The sequence below is a fragment of the Ascaphus truei genome, chromosome 4 (assembly GCF_040206685.1).
Source record: "Ascaphus truei isolate aAscTru1 chromosome 4, aAscTru1.hap1, whole genome shotgun sequence".
In the NCBI taxonomy this organism is placed as follows: Eukaryota; Metazoa; Chordata; class Amphibia; order Anura; family Ascaphidae; genus Ascaphus; species Ascaphus truei.
Genome location: NC_134486.1, coordinates 154135335 through 154151272, shown reverse-complemented (window position 1 = coordinate 154151272; position 15938 = coordinate 154135335).

The window sequence follows — 15938 nt, the reverse complement described above, 5'->3', positions numbered from 1 at the left end:
AAAAAATATCACAAAATTCTTCTACAGTAAGTCCCTCGGGAAGAGTGAAAGACGCGCACGTTCATTTTCAGAGCTCCTAGACCTTCCCATAAGAAGTTAGCCAAAAAGTAGCTTCGAAAAACGCTTAGGTTAAGTTTCAGAGTTGCTTCTAATGTACCGAAGCTGGACTTAACATAATTTCACTCTCACAACATTATGGCTGGTTGGAGACAGTCCGAACCACAAGTACCGGGTGCATGGTTCTCGGCGTATACTGGGGGGACGGGGGGGACTCCCATTAACCCCTGACTATACCGGGGATACGCTTATCACAATGCCTTTCTGGTCTGTGCTGAAGCAGGGCATTCTGGCAGCCAAGTGGCTTGACCTTAATTAGTGAGCCTGGTTACCCCCTCTCGGAACCACAGACTTAGAAATCGCCAGCTCATATACAGTGCATAAAATATATTTATATATATACCCTTATACACCATTTTAATAAAAAATATCACAAAATTCTTCTAAGTCCCTCGGGAAGAGTGAAAGATGCGCACGTTCATTTTCAGATCTCCTAGACCTTCCCATAAGAAGTTAGCCAAAAAGTAGCTTCGAAAAACGCTTAGGTGAAGTTTCAGAGTTGCTTCTAATGTACCAAAGCTGGACTTAGACATAATTTCACTCTCACAACATTATGGCTGGTTGGAGACAGTCCGAACCACAAGTACCGGGTCCATGGTTCTGGGCGTATACTGGGGGGACGGGGACGACTCCCATTAATCCCTGACTATACCGGGGATACGCTTATCACAATGCCTTTCTGGTCTGTGCTGAAGCAGGGCATTCTGGCAGCCAAGTGGCTTGACCTTAATTAGTGAGCCTGGTTACCCCCTCTCGGAACCACAGACTTAGAAATCGCCAGCTCATATACAGTGCATAAAATATATTTATATATATACCCTTATACACCATTTTAATAAAAAATATCACAAAATTCTTCTAAGTCCCTCGGGAAGAGTGAAAGACGCGCACGTTCATTTTCAGAGCTCCTAGACCTTCCCATAAGAAGTTAGCCAAAAAGTAGCTTCGAAAAACGCTTAGGTGAAGTTTCAGAGTTGCTTCTAATGTACCAAAGCTGGACTTAGACATAATTTCACTCTCACAACATTATGGCTGGTTGGAGACAGTCCGAACCACAAGTACCGGGTCCATGGTTCTGGGCGTATACTGGGGGGACGGGGACGACTCCCATTAACCCCTGACTATACCGGGGATACGCTTATCACAATGCCTTTCTGGTCTGTGCTGAAGCAGGGCATTCTGTCAGCCAAGTGGCTTGACCTTTATTAGTGAGCCTGGTTACCCCCTCTCGGAACAACAGACTTAGAAATCGCCAGCTCATATACAGTGCATAAAATATATTTATATATATACCCTTATACACCATTTTAATAAAAAATATCACAAAATTCTTCTAAGTCCCTCGGGAAGAGTGAAAGACGCGCACGTTCATTTTCAGAGCTCCTAGACCTTCCTATAAGAAGTTAGCCAAAAAGTAGCTTCGAAAAACGCTTAGGTTAAGTTTCAGAGTTGCTTCTAATGTACCGAAGCTGGACTTAGACATAATTTCACTCTCACAACATTATGGCTGGTTGGAGACAGTCCGAACCACAAGTACCGGGTCCATGGTTCTGGGCGTATACTGGGGGGACGGGGGGGACTCCCATTAACCCCTGACTATACCGGGGATACGCTTATCACAATGCCATTCTGGTCTGTGCTGAAGCAGGGCATTCTGGCAGCCAAGTGGCTTGACCTTAATTAGTGAGCCTGGTTACCCCCTCTCGGAACCACAGACTTAGAAATCGCCAGCTCATATACAGTGCATAAAATATATTTATATATATACCCTTATACACCATTTTAATAAAAAATATCACAAAATTCTTCTACAGTAAGTCCCTCGGGAAGAGTGAAAGACGCGCACGTTCATTTTCAGAGCTCCTAGACCTTCCCATAAGAAGTTAGCCAAAAAGTAGCTTCGAAAAACGCTTAGGTGAAGTTTCAGAGTTGCTTCTAATGTACCAAAGCTGGACTTAGACATAATTTCACTCTCACAACATTATGGCTGGTTGGAGACAGTCCGAACCACAAGTACCGGGTCCATGGTTCTGGGCGTATACTGGGGGGACGGGGACGACTCCCATTAACCCCTGACTATACCGGGGATACGCTTATCACAATGCCTTTCTGGTCTGTGCTGAAGCAGGGCATTCTGGCAGCCAAGTGTCTTGACCTTTATTAGTGAGCCTGGTTACCCCCTCTCGGAACAACAGACTTAGAAATCGCCAGCTCATATACAGTGCATAAAATATATTTATATATATACCCTTATACACCATTTTAATAAAAAATATCACAAAATTCTTCTAAGTCCCTCAGGAAGAGAGAAAGACGCGCACGTTCATTTTCAGAGCTCCTAGACCTTCCCATAAGAAGTTAGCCAAAAAGTAGCTTCGAAAAACGCTTAGGTTAAGTTTCAGAGTTGCTTCTAATGTACCGAAGCTGGACTTAACATAATTTCACTCTCACAACATTATGGCGGGTTGGAGACAGTCCGAACCACAAGTACCGGGTCCATGGTTCTGGGCGTATACTGGGGGGACGGGGACGACTCCCATTAACCCCTGACTATACCGGGGATACGCTTATCACAATGCCTTTCTGGTCTGTGCTGAAGCAGGGCATTCTGGCAGCCAAGTGGCTTGACCTTTATTAGTGAGCCTGGTTACCCCCTCTCGGAACAACAGACTTAGAAATCGCCAGCTCATATACAGTGCATAAAATATATTTATATATATACCCTTATACACCATTTTAATAAAAAATATCACAAAATTCTTCTAAGTCCCTCGGGAAGAGTGAAAGACGCGCACGTTCATTTTCAGAGCTCCTAGACCTTCCTATAAGAAGTTAGCCAAAAAGTAGCTTCGAAAAACGCTTAGGTTAAGTTTCAGAGTTGCTTCTAATGTACCGAAGCTGGACTTAGACATAATTTCACTCTCACAACATTATGGCTGGTTGGAGACAGTCCGAACCACAAGTACCGGGTCCATGGTTCTGGGCGTATACTGGGGGGACGGGGGGGACTCCCATTAACCCCTGACTATACCGGGGATACGCTTATCACAAAGCCATTCTGGTCTGTGCTGAAGCAGGGCATTCTGGCAGCCAAGTGGCTTGACCTTAATTAGTGAGCCTGGTTACCCCCTCTCGGAACCACAGACTTAGAAATCGCCAGCTCATATACAGTGCATAAAATATATTTATATATATACCCTTATACACCATTTTAATAAAAAATATCACAAAATTCTTCTAAGTCCCTCGGGAAGAGTGAAAGACGCGCACGTTCATTTTCAGAGCTCCTAGACCTTCCCATAAGAAGTTAGCCAAAAAGTAGCTTCGAAAAACGCTTAGGTGAAGTTTCAGAGTTGCTTCTAATGTACCAAAGCTGGACTTAGACATAATTTCACTCTCACAACATTATGGCTGGTTGGAGACAGTCCGAACCACAAGTACCGGGTCCATGGTTCTGGGCGTATACTGGGGGGACGGGGACGACTCCCATTAACCCCTGACTATACCGGGGATACGCTTATCACAATGCCTTTCTGGTCTGTGCTGAAGCAGGGCATTCTGGCAGCCAAGTGGCTTGACCTTTATTAGTGAGCCTGGTTACCCCCTCTCGGAACCACAGACTTAGAAATCGCCAGCTCATATACAGTGCATAAAATATATTTATATATATATACCCTTATACACCATTTTAATAAAAAATATCACAAAATTCTTCTACAGTAAGTCCCTCGGGAAGAGTGAAAGACGCGCACGTTCATTTTCAGAGCTCCTAGACCTTCCCATAAGAAGTTAGCCAAAAAGTAGCTTCGAAAAACGCTTAGGTGAAGTTTCAGAGTTGCTTCTAATGTACCAAAGCTGGACTTAGACATAATTTCACTCTCACAACATTATGGCTGGTTGGAGACAGTCCGAACCACAAGTACCGGGTCCATGGTTCTGGGCGTATACTGGGGGGACGGGGACGACTCCCATTAACCCCTGACTATACCGGGGATACGCTTATCACAATGCCTTTCTGGTCTGTGCTGAAGCAGGGCATTCTGGCAGCCAAGTGTCTTGACCTTTATTAGTGAGCCTGGTTACCCCCTCTCGGAACAACAGACTTAGAAATCGCCAGCTCATATACAGTGCATAAAATATATTTATATATATACCCTTATACACCATTTTAATAAAAAATATCACAAAATTCTTCTAAGTCCCTCGGGAAGAGTGAAAGACGCGCACGTTCATTTTCAGAGCTCCTAGACCTTCCTATAAGAAGTTAGCCAAAAAGTAGCTTCGAAAAACGCTTAGGTTAAGTTTCAGAGTTGCTTCTAATGTACCGAAGCTGGACTTAGACATAATTTCACTCTCACAACATTATGGCTGGTTGGAGACAGTCCGAACCACAAGTACCGGGTCCATGGTTCTGGGCGTATACTGGGGGGACGGGGACGACTCCCATTAACCCCTGACTATACCGGGGATACGCTTATCACAATGCCTTTCTGGTCTGTGCTGAAGCAGGGCATTCTGGAAGCCAAGTGTCTTGACCTTTATTAGTGAGCCTGGTTACCCCCTCTCGGAACAACAGACTTAGAAATCGCCAGCTCATATACAGTGCATAAAATATATTTATATATATACCCTTATACACCATTTTAATAAAAAAAATCACAAAATTCTTCTAAGTCCCTCGGGAAGAGTGAAAGACGCGCACGTTCATTTTCAGAGCTCCTAGACCTTCCCATAAGAAGTTAGCCAAAAAGTAGCTTCGAAAAACGCTTAGGTTAAGTTTCAGAGTTGCTTCTAATGTACCGAAGCTGGACTTAACATAATTTCACTCTCACAACATTATGGCTGGTTGGAGACATTCCGAACCACAAGTACCGGGTGCATGGTTCTCGGCGTATACTGGGGGGACGGGGGGGACTCCCATTAACCCCTGACTATACCGGGGATACGCTTATCACAATGCCTTTCTGGTCTGTGCTGAAGCAGGGCATTCTGGCAGCCAAGTGGCTTGACCTTAATTAGTGAGCCTGGTTACCCCCTCTCGGAACCACAGACTTAGAAATCGCCAGCTCATATACAGTGCATAAAATATATTTATATATATACCCTTATACACCATTTTAATAAAAAATATCACAAAATTCTTCTAAGTCCCTCGGGAAGAGTGAAAGATGCGCACGTTCATTTTCAGATCTCCTAGACCTTCCCATAAGAAGTTAGCCAAAAAGTAGCTTCGAAAAACGCTTAGGTGAAGTTTCAGAGTTGCTTCTAATGTACCAAAGCTGGACTTAGACATAATTTCACTCTCACAACATTATGGCTGGTTGGAGACAGTCCGAACCACAAGTACCGGGTCCATGGTTCTGGGCGTATACTGGGGGGACGGGGACGACTCCCATTAACCCCTGACTATACCGGGGATACGCTTATCACAATGCCTTTCTGGTCTGTGCTGAAGCAGGGCATTCTGGCAGCCAAGTGGCTTGACCTTTATTAGTGAGCCTGGTTACCCCCTCTCGGAACAACAGACATAGAAATCGCCAGCTCATATACAGTGCATAAAATATATTTATATATATACCCTTATACACCATTTTAATAAAAAATATCACAAAATTCTTCTAAGTCCCTCGGGAAGAGTGAAAGACGCGCACGTTCATTTTCAGAGCTCCTAGACCTTCCTATAAGAAGTTAGCCAAAAAGTAGCTTCGAAAAACGCTTAGGTTAAGTTTCAGAGTTGCTTCTAATGTACCGAAGCTGGACTTAGACATAATTTCACTCTCACAACATTATGGCTGGTTGGAGACAGTCCGAACCACAAGTACCGGGTCCATGGTTCTGGGCGTATACTGGGGGGACGGGGACGACTCCCATTAACCCCTGACTATACCGGGGATACGCTTATCACAATGCCTTTCTGGTCTGTGCTGAAGCAGGGCATTCTGGCAGCCAAGTGGCTTGACCTTAATTAGTGAGCCTGGTTACCCCCTCTCGGAACCACAGACTTAGAAATCGCCAGCTCATATACAGTGCATAAAATATATTTATATATATACCCTTATACACCATTTTAATAAAAAATATCACAAAATTCTTCTAAGTCCCTCGGGAAGAGTGAAAGACGCGCACGTTCATTTTCAGAGCTCCTAGACCTTCCTATAAGAAGTTAGCCAAAAAGTAGCTTCGAAAAACGCTTAGGTTAAGTTTCAGAGTTGCTTCTAATGTACCGAAGCTGGACTTAGACATAATTTCACTCTCACAACATTATGGCTGGTTGGAGACAGTCCGAACCACAAGTACCGGGTCCATGGTTCTGGGCGTATACTGGGGGGACGGGGACGACTCCCATTAACCTCTGACTATACCGGGGATACGCTTATCACAATGCCTTTCTGGTCTGTGCTGAAGCAGGGCATTCTGGCAGCCAAGTGGCTTGACCTTAATTAGTGAGCCTGGTTACCCCCTCTCGGAACCACAGACTTAGAAATCGCCAGCTCATATACAGTGCATAACATATATTTATATATATACCCTTATACACCATTTTAATAAAAAATATCACAAAATTCTTCTAAGTCCCTCGGGAAGAGTGAAAGACGCGCACGTTCATTTTCAGAGCTCCTAGACCTTCCCATAAGAAGTTAGCCAAAAAGTAGCTTCGAAAAACGCTTAGGTGAAGTTTCAGAGTTGCTTCTAATGTACCAAAGCTGGACTTAGACATAATTTCACTCTCACAACATTATGGCTGGTTGGAGACAGTCCGAACCACAAGTACCGGGTCCATGGTTCTGGGCGTATACTGGGGGGACGGGGACGACTCCCATTAACCCCTGACTATACCGGGGATACGCTTATCACAATGCCTTTCTGGTCTGTGCTGAAGCAGGGCATTCTGGCAGCCAAGTGGCTTGACCTTTATTAGTGAGCCTGGTTACCCCCTCTCGGAACCACAGACTTAGAAATCGCCAGCTCATATACAGTGCATAAAATATATTTATATATATACCCTTATACACCATTTTAATAAAAAATATCACAAAATTCTTCTAAGTCCCTCGGGAAGAGTGAAAGACGCGCACGTTCATTTTCAGAGCTCCTAGACCTTCCCATAAGAAGTTAGCCAAAAAGTAGCTTCGAAAAACGCTTAGGTTAAGTTTCAGAGTTGCTTCTAATGTACCGAAGCTGGACTTAGACATAATTTCACTCTCACAACATTATGGCTGGTTGGAGACAGTCCGAACCACAAGTACCGGGTCCATGGTTCTGGGCGTATACTGGGGGGACGGGGGGGACTCCCATTAACCCCTGACTATACCGGGGATACGCTTATCACAATGCCTTTCTGGTCTGTGCTGAAGCAGGGCATTCTGGCAGCCAAGTGGCTTGACCTTAATTAGAGAGCCTGGTTACCCCCTCTCGGAACCACAGACTTAGAAATCGCCAGCTCATATACAGTGCATAAAATATATTTATATATATACCCTTATACACCATTTTAATTAAAAATATCACAAAATTCTTCTAAGTCCCTCGGGAAGAGTGAAAGACGCGCACGTTCATTTTCAGAGCTCCTAGACCTTCCTATAAGAAGTTAGCCAAAAAGTAGCTTCGAAAAACGCTTAGGTTAAGTTTCAGAGTTGCTTCTAATGTACCAAAGCTGGACTTAGACATAATTTCACTCTCACAACATTATGGCTGGTTGGAGACAGTCCGAACCACAAGTACCGGGTCCATGGTTCTGGGCGTATACTGGGGGGACGGGGACGACTCCCATTAACCCCTGACTATACCGGGGATACGCTTATCACAATGCCTTTCTGGTCTGTGCTGAAGCAGGGCATTCTGGCAGCCAAGTGGCTTGACCTTTATTAGTGAGCCTGGTTACCCCCTCTCGGAACCACAGACTTAGAAATCGCCAGCTCATATACAGTGCATAAAATATATTTATATATATACCCTTATACACCATTTTAATAAAAAATATCACAAAATTCTTCTAAGTCCCTCGGGAAGAGTGAAAGACGCGCACGTTCATTTTCAGAGCTCCTAGACCTTCCCATAAGAAGTTAGCCAAAAAGTAGCTTCGAAAAACGCTTAGGTGAAGTTTCAGAGTTGCTTCTAATGTACCAAAGCTGGACTTAGACATAATTTCACTCTCACAACATTATGGCTGGTTGGAGACAGTCCGAACCACAAGTACCGGGTCCGTGGTTCTGGGCGTATACTGGGGGGACGGGGACGACTCCCATTAACCCCTGACTATACCGGGGATACGCTTATCACAATGCCTTTCTGGTCTGTGCTGAAGCAGGGCATTCTGGCAGCCAAGTGGCTTGACCTTTATTAGTGAGCCTGGTTACCCCCTCTCGGAACAACAGACATAGAAATCGCCAGCTCATATACAGTGCATAAAATATATTTATATATATACCCTTATACACCATTTTAATAAAAAATATCACAAAATTCTTCTAAGTCCCTCGGGAAGAGTGAAAGACGCGCACGTTCATTTTCAGAGCTCCTAGACCTTCCCATAAGAAGTTAGCCAAAAAGTAGCTTCGAAAAACGCTTAGGTTAAGTTTCAGAGTTGCTTCTAATGTACCAAAGCTGGACTTAGACATAATTTCACTCTCACAACATTATGGCTGGTTGGAGACAGTCCGAACCACAAGTACCGGGTCCATGGTTCTGGGCGTATACTGGGGGGACGGGGACGACTCCCATTAACCCCTGACTATACCGGGGATACGCTTATCACAATGCCTTTCTGGTCTGTGCTGAAGCAGGGCATTCTGGCAGCCAAGTGGCTTGACCTTTATTAGTGAGCCTGGTTACCCCCTCTCGGAACCACAGACTTAGAAATCGCCAGCTCATATACAGTGCATAAAATATATTTATATATATACCCTTATACACCATTTTAATAAAAAATATCACAAAATTCTTCTAAGTCCCTCGGGAAGAGTGAAAGACGCGCACGTACATTTTCAGAGCTCCTAGACCTTCCCATAAGAAGTTAGCCAAAAAGTAGCTTCGAAAAACGCTTAGGTTAAGTTTCAGAGTTGCTTCTAATGTACCGAAGCTGGACTTAGACATAATTTCACTCTCACAACATTATGGCTGGTTGGAGACAGTCCGAACCACAAGTACCGGGTCCATGGTTCTGGGCGTATACTGGGGGGACGGGGACGACTCCCATTAACCCCTGACTATACCGGGGATACGCTTATCACAATGCCTTTCTGGTCTGTGCTGAAGCAGGGCATTCTGGCAGCCAAGTGGCTTGACCTTTATTAGTGAGCCTGGTTACCCCCTCTCGGAACCACAGACTTAGAAATCGCCAGCTCATATACAGTGCATAAAATATATTTATATATATATACCCTTATACACCATTTTAATAAAAAATATCACAAAATTCTTCTAAGTCCCTCGGGAAGAGTGAAAGACGCGCACGTTCATTTTCAGAGCTCCTAGACCTTCCCATAAGAAGTTAGCCAAAAAGTAGCTTCGAAAAACGCTTAGGTTAAGTTTCAGAGTTGCTTCTAATGTACCGAAGCTGGACTTAGACATAATTTCACTCTCACAACATTATGGCTGGTTGGAGACAGTCCGAACCACAAGTACCGGGTCCATGGTTCTGGGCGTATACTGGGGGGACGGGGGGGACTCCCATTAACCCCTGACTATACCGGGGATACGCTTATCACAATGCCTTTCTGGTCTGTGCTGAAGCAGGGCATTCTGGCAGCCAAGTGGCTTGACCTTAATTAGAGAGCCTGGTTACCCCCTCTCGGAACCACAGACTTAGAAATCGCCAGCTCATATACAGTGCATAAAATATATTTATATATATACCCTTATACACCATTTTAATTAAAAATATCACAAAATTCTTCTAAGTCCCTCGGGAAGAGTGAAAGACGCGCACGTTCATTTTCAGAGCTCCTAGACCTTCCTATAAGAAGTTAGCCAAAAAGTAGCTTCGAAAAACGCTTAGGTTAAGTTTCAGAGTTGCTTCTAATGTACCAAAGCTGGACTTAGACATAATTTCACTCTCACAACATTATGGCTGGTTGGAGACAGTCCGAACCACAAGTACCGGGTCCATGGTTCTGGGCGTATACTGGGGGGACGGGGACGACTCCCATTAACCCCTGACTATACCGGGGATACGCTTATCACAATGCCTTTCTGGTCTGTGCTGAAGCAGGGCATTCTGGCAGCCAAGTGGCTTGACCTTTATTAGTGAGCCTGGTTACCCCCTCTCGGAACCACAGACTTAGAAATCGCCAGCTCATATACAGTGCATAAAATATATTTATATATATACCCTTATACACCATTTTAATAAAAAATATCACAAAATTCTTCTAAGTCCCTCGGGAAGAGTGAAAGACGCGCACGTTCATTTTCAGAGCTCCTAGACCTTCCCATAAGAAGTTAGCCAAAAAGTAGCTTCGAAAAACGCTTAGGTGAAGTTTCAGAGTTGCTTCTAATGTACCAAAGCTGGACTTAGACATAATTTCACTCTCACAACATTATGGCTGGTTGGAGACAGTCCGAACCACAAGTACCGGGTCCGTGGTTCTGGGCGTATACTGGGGGGACGGGGACGACTCCCATTAACCCCTGACTATACCGGGGATACGCTTATCACAATGCCTTTCTGGTCTGTGCTGAAGCAGGGCATTCTGGCAGCCAAGTGGCTTGACCTTTATTAGTGAGCCTGGTTACCCCCTCTCGGAACAACAGACATAGAAATCGCCAGCTCATATACAGTGCATAAAATATATTTATATATATACCCTTATACACCATTTTAATAAAAAATATCACAAAATTCTTCTAAGTCCCTCGGGAAGAGTGAAAGACGCGCACGTTCATTTTCAGAGCTCCTAGACCTTCCCATAAGAAGTTAGCCAAAAAGTAGCTTCGAAAAACGCTTAGGTTAAGTTTCAGAGTTGCTTCTAATGTACCAAAGCTGGACTTAGACATAATTTCACTCTCACAACATTATGGCTGGTTGGAGACAGTCCGAACCACAAGTACCGGGTCCATGGTTCTGGGCGTATACTGGGGGGACGGGGACGACTCCCATTAACCCCTGACTATACCGGGGATACGCTTATCACAATGCCTTTCTGGTCTGTGCTGAAGCAGGGCATTCTGGCAGCCAAGTGGCTTGACCTTTATTAGTGAGCCTGGTTACCCCCTCTCGGAACCACAGACTTAGAAATCGCCAGCTCATATACAGTGCATAAAATATATTTATATATATACCCTTATACACCATTTTAATAAAAAATATCACAAAATTCTTCTAAGTCCCTCGGGAAGAGTGAAAGACGCGCACGTACATTTTCAGAGCTCCTAGACCTTCCCATAAGAAGTTAGCCAAAAAGTAGCTTCGAAAAACGCTTAGGTGAAGTTTCAGAGTTGCTTCTAATGTACCAAAGCTGGACTTAGACATAATTTCACTCTCACAACATTATGGCTGGTTGGAGACAGTCCGAACCACAAGTACCGGGTCCGTGGTTCTGGGCGTATACTGGGGGGACGGGGACGACTCCCATTAACCCCTGACTATACGGGGATACGCTTATCACAATGCCTTTCTGGTCTGTGCTGAAGCAGGGCATTCTGGCAGCCAAGTGGCTTGACCTTTATTAGTGAGCCTGGTTACCCCCTCTCGGAACAACAGACATAGAAATCGCCAGCTCATATACAGTGCATAAAATATATTTATATATATACCCTTATACACCATTTTAATAAAAAATATCACAAAATTCTTCTAAGTCCCTCGGGAAGAGTGAAAGACGCGCACGTTCATTTTCAGAGCTCCTAGACCTTCCTATAAGAAGTTAGCCAAAAAGTAGCTTCGAAAAACGCTTAGGTTAAGTTTCAGAGTTGCTTCTAATGTACCGAAGCTGGACTTAGACATAATTTCACTCTCACAACATTATGGCTGGTTGGAGACAGTCCGAACCACAAGTACCGGGTCCATGGTTCTGGGCGTATACTGGGGGGACGGGGGGGACTCCCATTAACCCCTGACTATACCGGGGATACGCTTATCACAATGCCTTTCTGGTCTGTGCTGAAGCAGGGCATTCTGGCAGCCAAGTGGCTTGACCTTAATTAGTGAGCCTGGTTACCCCCTCTCGGAACCACAGACTTAGAAATCGCCAGCTCATATACAGTGCATAAAATATATTTATATATATACCCTTATACACCATTTTAATTAAAAATATCACAAAATTTTTCTAAGTCCCTCGGGAAGAGTGAAAGACGCGCACGTTCATTTTCAGAGCTCCTAGACCTTCCTATAAGAAGTTAGCCAAAAAGTAGCTTCGAAAAACGCTTAGGTTAAGTTTCAGAGTTGCTTCTAATGTACCGAAGCTGGACTTAGACATAATTTCACTCTCACAACATTATGGCTGGTTGGAGACAGTCCGAACCACAAGTACCGGGTCCATGGTTCTGGGCGTATACTGGGGGGACGGGGGGGACTCCCATTAACCCCTGACTATACCGGGGATACACTTATCACAATGCCTTTCTGGTCTGTGCTGAAGCAGGGCATTCTGGCAGCCAAGTGGCTTGACCTTAATTAGTGAGCCTGGTTACCCCCTCTCGGAACCACAGACTTAGAAATCGCCAGCTCATATACAGTGCATAAAATATATTTATATATATACCCTTATACACCATTTTAATTAAAAATATCACAAAATTTTTCTAAGTCCCTCGGGAAGAGTGAAAGACGCGCACGTTCATTTTCAGAGCTCCTAGACCTTCCTATAAGAAGTTAGCCAAAAAGTAGCTTCGAAAAACGCTTAGGTTAAGTTTCAGAGTTGCTTCTAATGTACCGAAGCTGGACTTAGACATAATTTCACTCTCACAACATTATGGCTGGTTGGAGACAGTCCGAACCACAAGTACCGGGTCCATGGTTCTGGGCGTATACTGGGGGGACGGGGACGACTCCCATTAACCCCTGACTATACCGGGGATACGCTTATCACAATGCCTTTCTGGTCTGTGCTGAAGCAGGGCATTCTGGCAGCCAAGTGGCTTGACCTTAATTAGTGAGCCTGGTTACCCCCTCTCGGAACCACAGACTTAGAAATCGCCAGCTCATATACAGTGCATAAAATATATTTATATATATACCCTTATACACCATTTTAATAAAAAATATCACAAAATTCTTCTAAGTCCCTCGGGAAGAGTGAAAGACGCGCACGTTCATTTTCAGAGCTCCTAGACCTTCCTATAAGAAGTTAGCAAAAAAGTAGCTTCGAAAAACGCTTAGGTTAAGTTTCAGAGTTGCTTCTAATGTACCGAAGCTGGACTTAGACATAATTTCACTCTCACAACATTATGGCTGGTTGGAGACAGTCCGAACCACAAGTACCGGGTCCATGGTTCTGGGCGTATACTGGGGGGACGGGGACGACTCCCATTAACCCCTGACTATACCGGGGATACGCTTATCACAATGCCTTTCTGGTCTGTGCTGAAGCAGGGCATTCTGGCAGCCAAGTGGCTTGACCTTAATTAGTGAGCCTGGTTACCCCCTCTCGGAACCACAGACTTAGAAATCGCCAGCTCATATACAGTGCATAAAATATATTTATATATATACCCTTATACACCATTTTAATAAAAAATATCACAAAATTCTTCTAAGTCCCTCAGGAAGAGTGAAAGACGCGCACGTTCATTTTCAGAGCTCCTAGACCTTCCCATAAGAAGTTAGCCAAAAAGTAGCTTCGAAAAACGCTTAGGTGAAGTTTCAGAGTTGCTTCTAATGTACCAAAGCTGGACTTAGACATAATTTCACTCTCACAACATTATGGCTGGTTGGAGACAGTCCGAACCACAAGTACCGGGTCCATGGTTCTGGGCGTATACTGGGGGGACGGGGACGACTCCCATTAACCCCTGACTATACCGGGGATACGCTTATCACAATGCCTTTCTGGTCTGTGCTGAAGCAGGGCATTCTGGCAGCCAAGTGGCTTGACCTTTATTAGTGAGCCTGGTTACCCCCTCTCGGAACCACAGACTTAGAAATCGCCAGCTCATATACAGTGCATAAAATATATTTATATATATACCCTTATACACCATTTTAATAAAAAATATCACAAAATTCTTCTAAGTCCCTCGGGAAGAGTGAAAGACGCGCACGTTCATTTTCAGAGCTCCTAGACCTTCCCATAAGAAGTTAGCCAAAAAGTAGCTTCGAAAAACGCTTAGGTTAAGTTTCAGAGTTGCTTCTAATGTACCGAAGCTGGACTTAGACATAATTTCACTCTCACAACATTATGGCTGGTTGGAGACAGTCCGAACCACAAGTACCGGGTCCATGGTTCTGGGCGTATACTGGGGGGACGGGGGGGACTCCCATTAACCCCTGACTATACCGGGGATACGCTTATCACAATGCCTTTCTGGTCTGTGCTGAAGCAGGGCATTCTGGCAGCCAAGTGGCTTGACCTTAATTAGTGAGCCTGGTTACCCCCTCTCGGAACCACAGACTTAGAAATCGCCAGCTCATATACAGTGCATAAAATATATTTATATATATACCCTTATACACCATTTTAATAAAAAATATCACAAAATTCTTCTAAGTCCCTCGGGAAGAGTGAAAGACGCGCTCGTTCATTTTCAGAGCTCCTAGACCTTCCCATAAGAAGTTAGCCAAAAAGTAGATTCGAAAAACGCTTAGGTGAAGTTTCAGAGTTGCTTCTAATGTACCAAAGCTGGACTTAGACATAATTTCACTCTCACAACATTATGGCTGGTTGGAGACAGTCCGAACCACAAGTACCGGGTCCATGGTTCTGGGCGTATACTGGGGGGACGGGGGGGACTCCCATTAACCCCTGACTATACCGGGGATACACTTATCACAATGCCTTTCTGGTCTGTGCTGAAGCAGGGCATTCTGGCAGCCAAGTGGCTTGACCTTAATTAGTGAGCCTGGTTACCCCCTCTCGGAACCACAGACTTAGAAATCGCCAGCTCATATACAGTGCATAAAATATATTTATATATATACCCTTATACACCATTTTAATTAAAAATATCACAAAATTTTTCTAAGTCCCTCGGGAAGAGTGAAAGACGCGCACGTTCATTTTCAGAGCTCCTAGACCTTCCTATAAGAAGTTAGCCAAAAAGTAGCTTCGAAAAACGCTTAGGTTAAGTTTCAGAGTTGCTTCTAATGTACCGAAGCTGGACTTAGACATAATTTCACTCTCACAACATTATGGCTGGTTGGAGACAGTCCGAACCACAAGTACCGGGTCCATGGTTCTGGGCGTATACTGGGGGGACGGGGACGACTCCCATTAACCCCTGACTATACCGGGGATACGCTTATCACAATGCCTTTCTGGTCTGTGCTGAAGCAGGGCATTCTGGCAGCCAAGTGGCTTGACCTTAATTAGTGAGCCTGGTTACCCCCTCTCGGAACCACAGACTTAGAAATCGCCAGCTCATATACAGTGCATAAAATATATTTATATATATACCCTTATACACCATTTTAATAAAAAATATCACAAAATTCTTCTAAGTCCCTCGGGAAGAGTGAAAGACGCGCACGTTCATTTTCAGAGCTCCTAGACCTTCCTATAAGAAGTTAGCAAAAAAGTAGCTTCGAAAAACGCTTAGGTTAAGTTTCAGAGTTGCTTCTAATGTACCGAAGCTGGACTTAGACATAATTTCACTCTCACAACATTATGGCTGGTTGGAGACAGTCCGAACCACAAGTACCGGGTCCATGGTTCTGGGCGTAT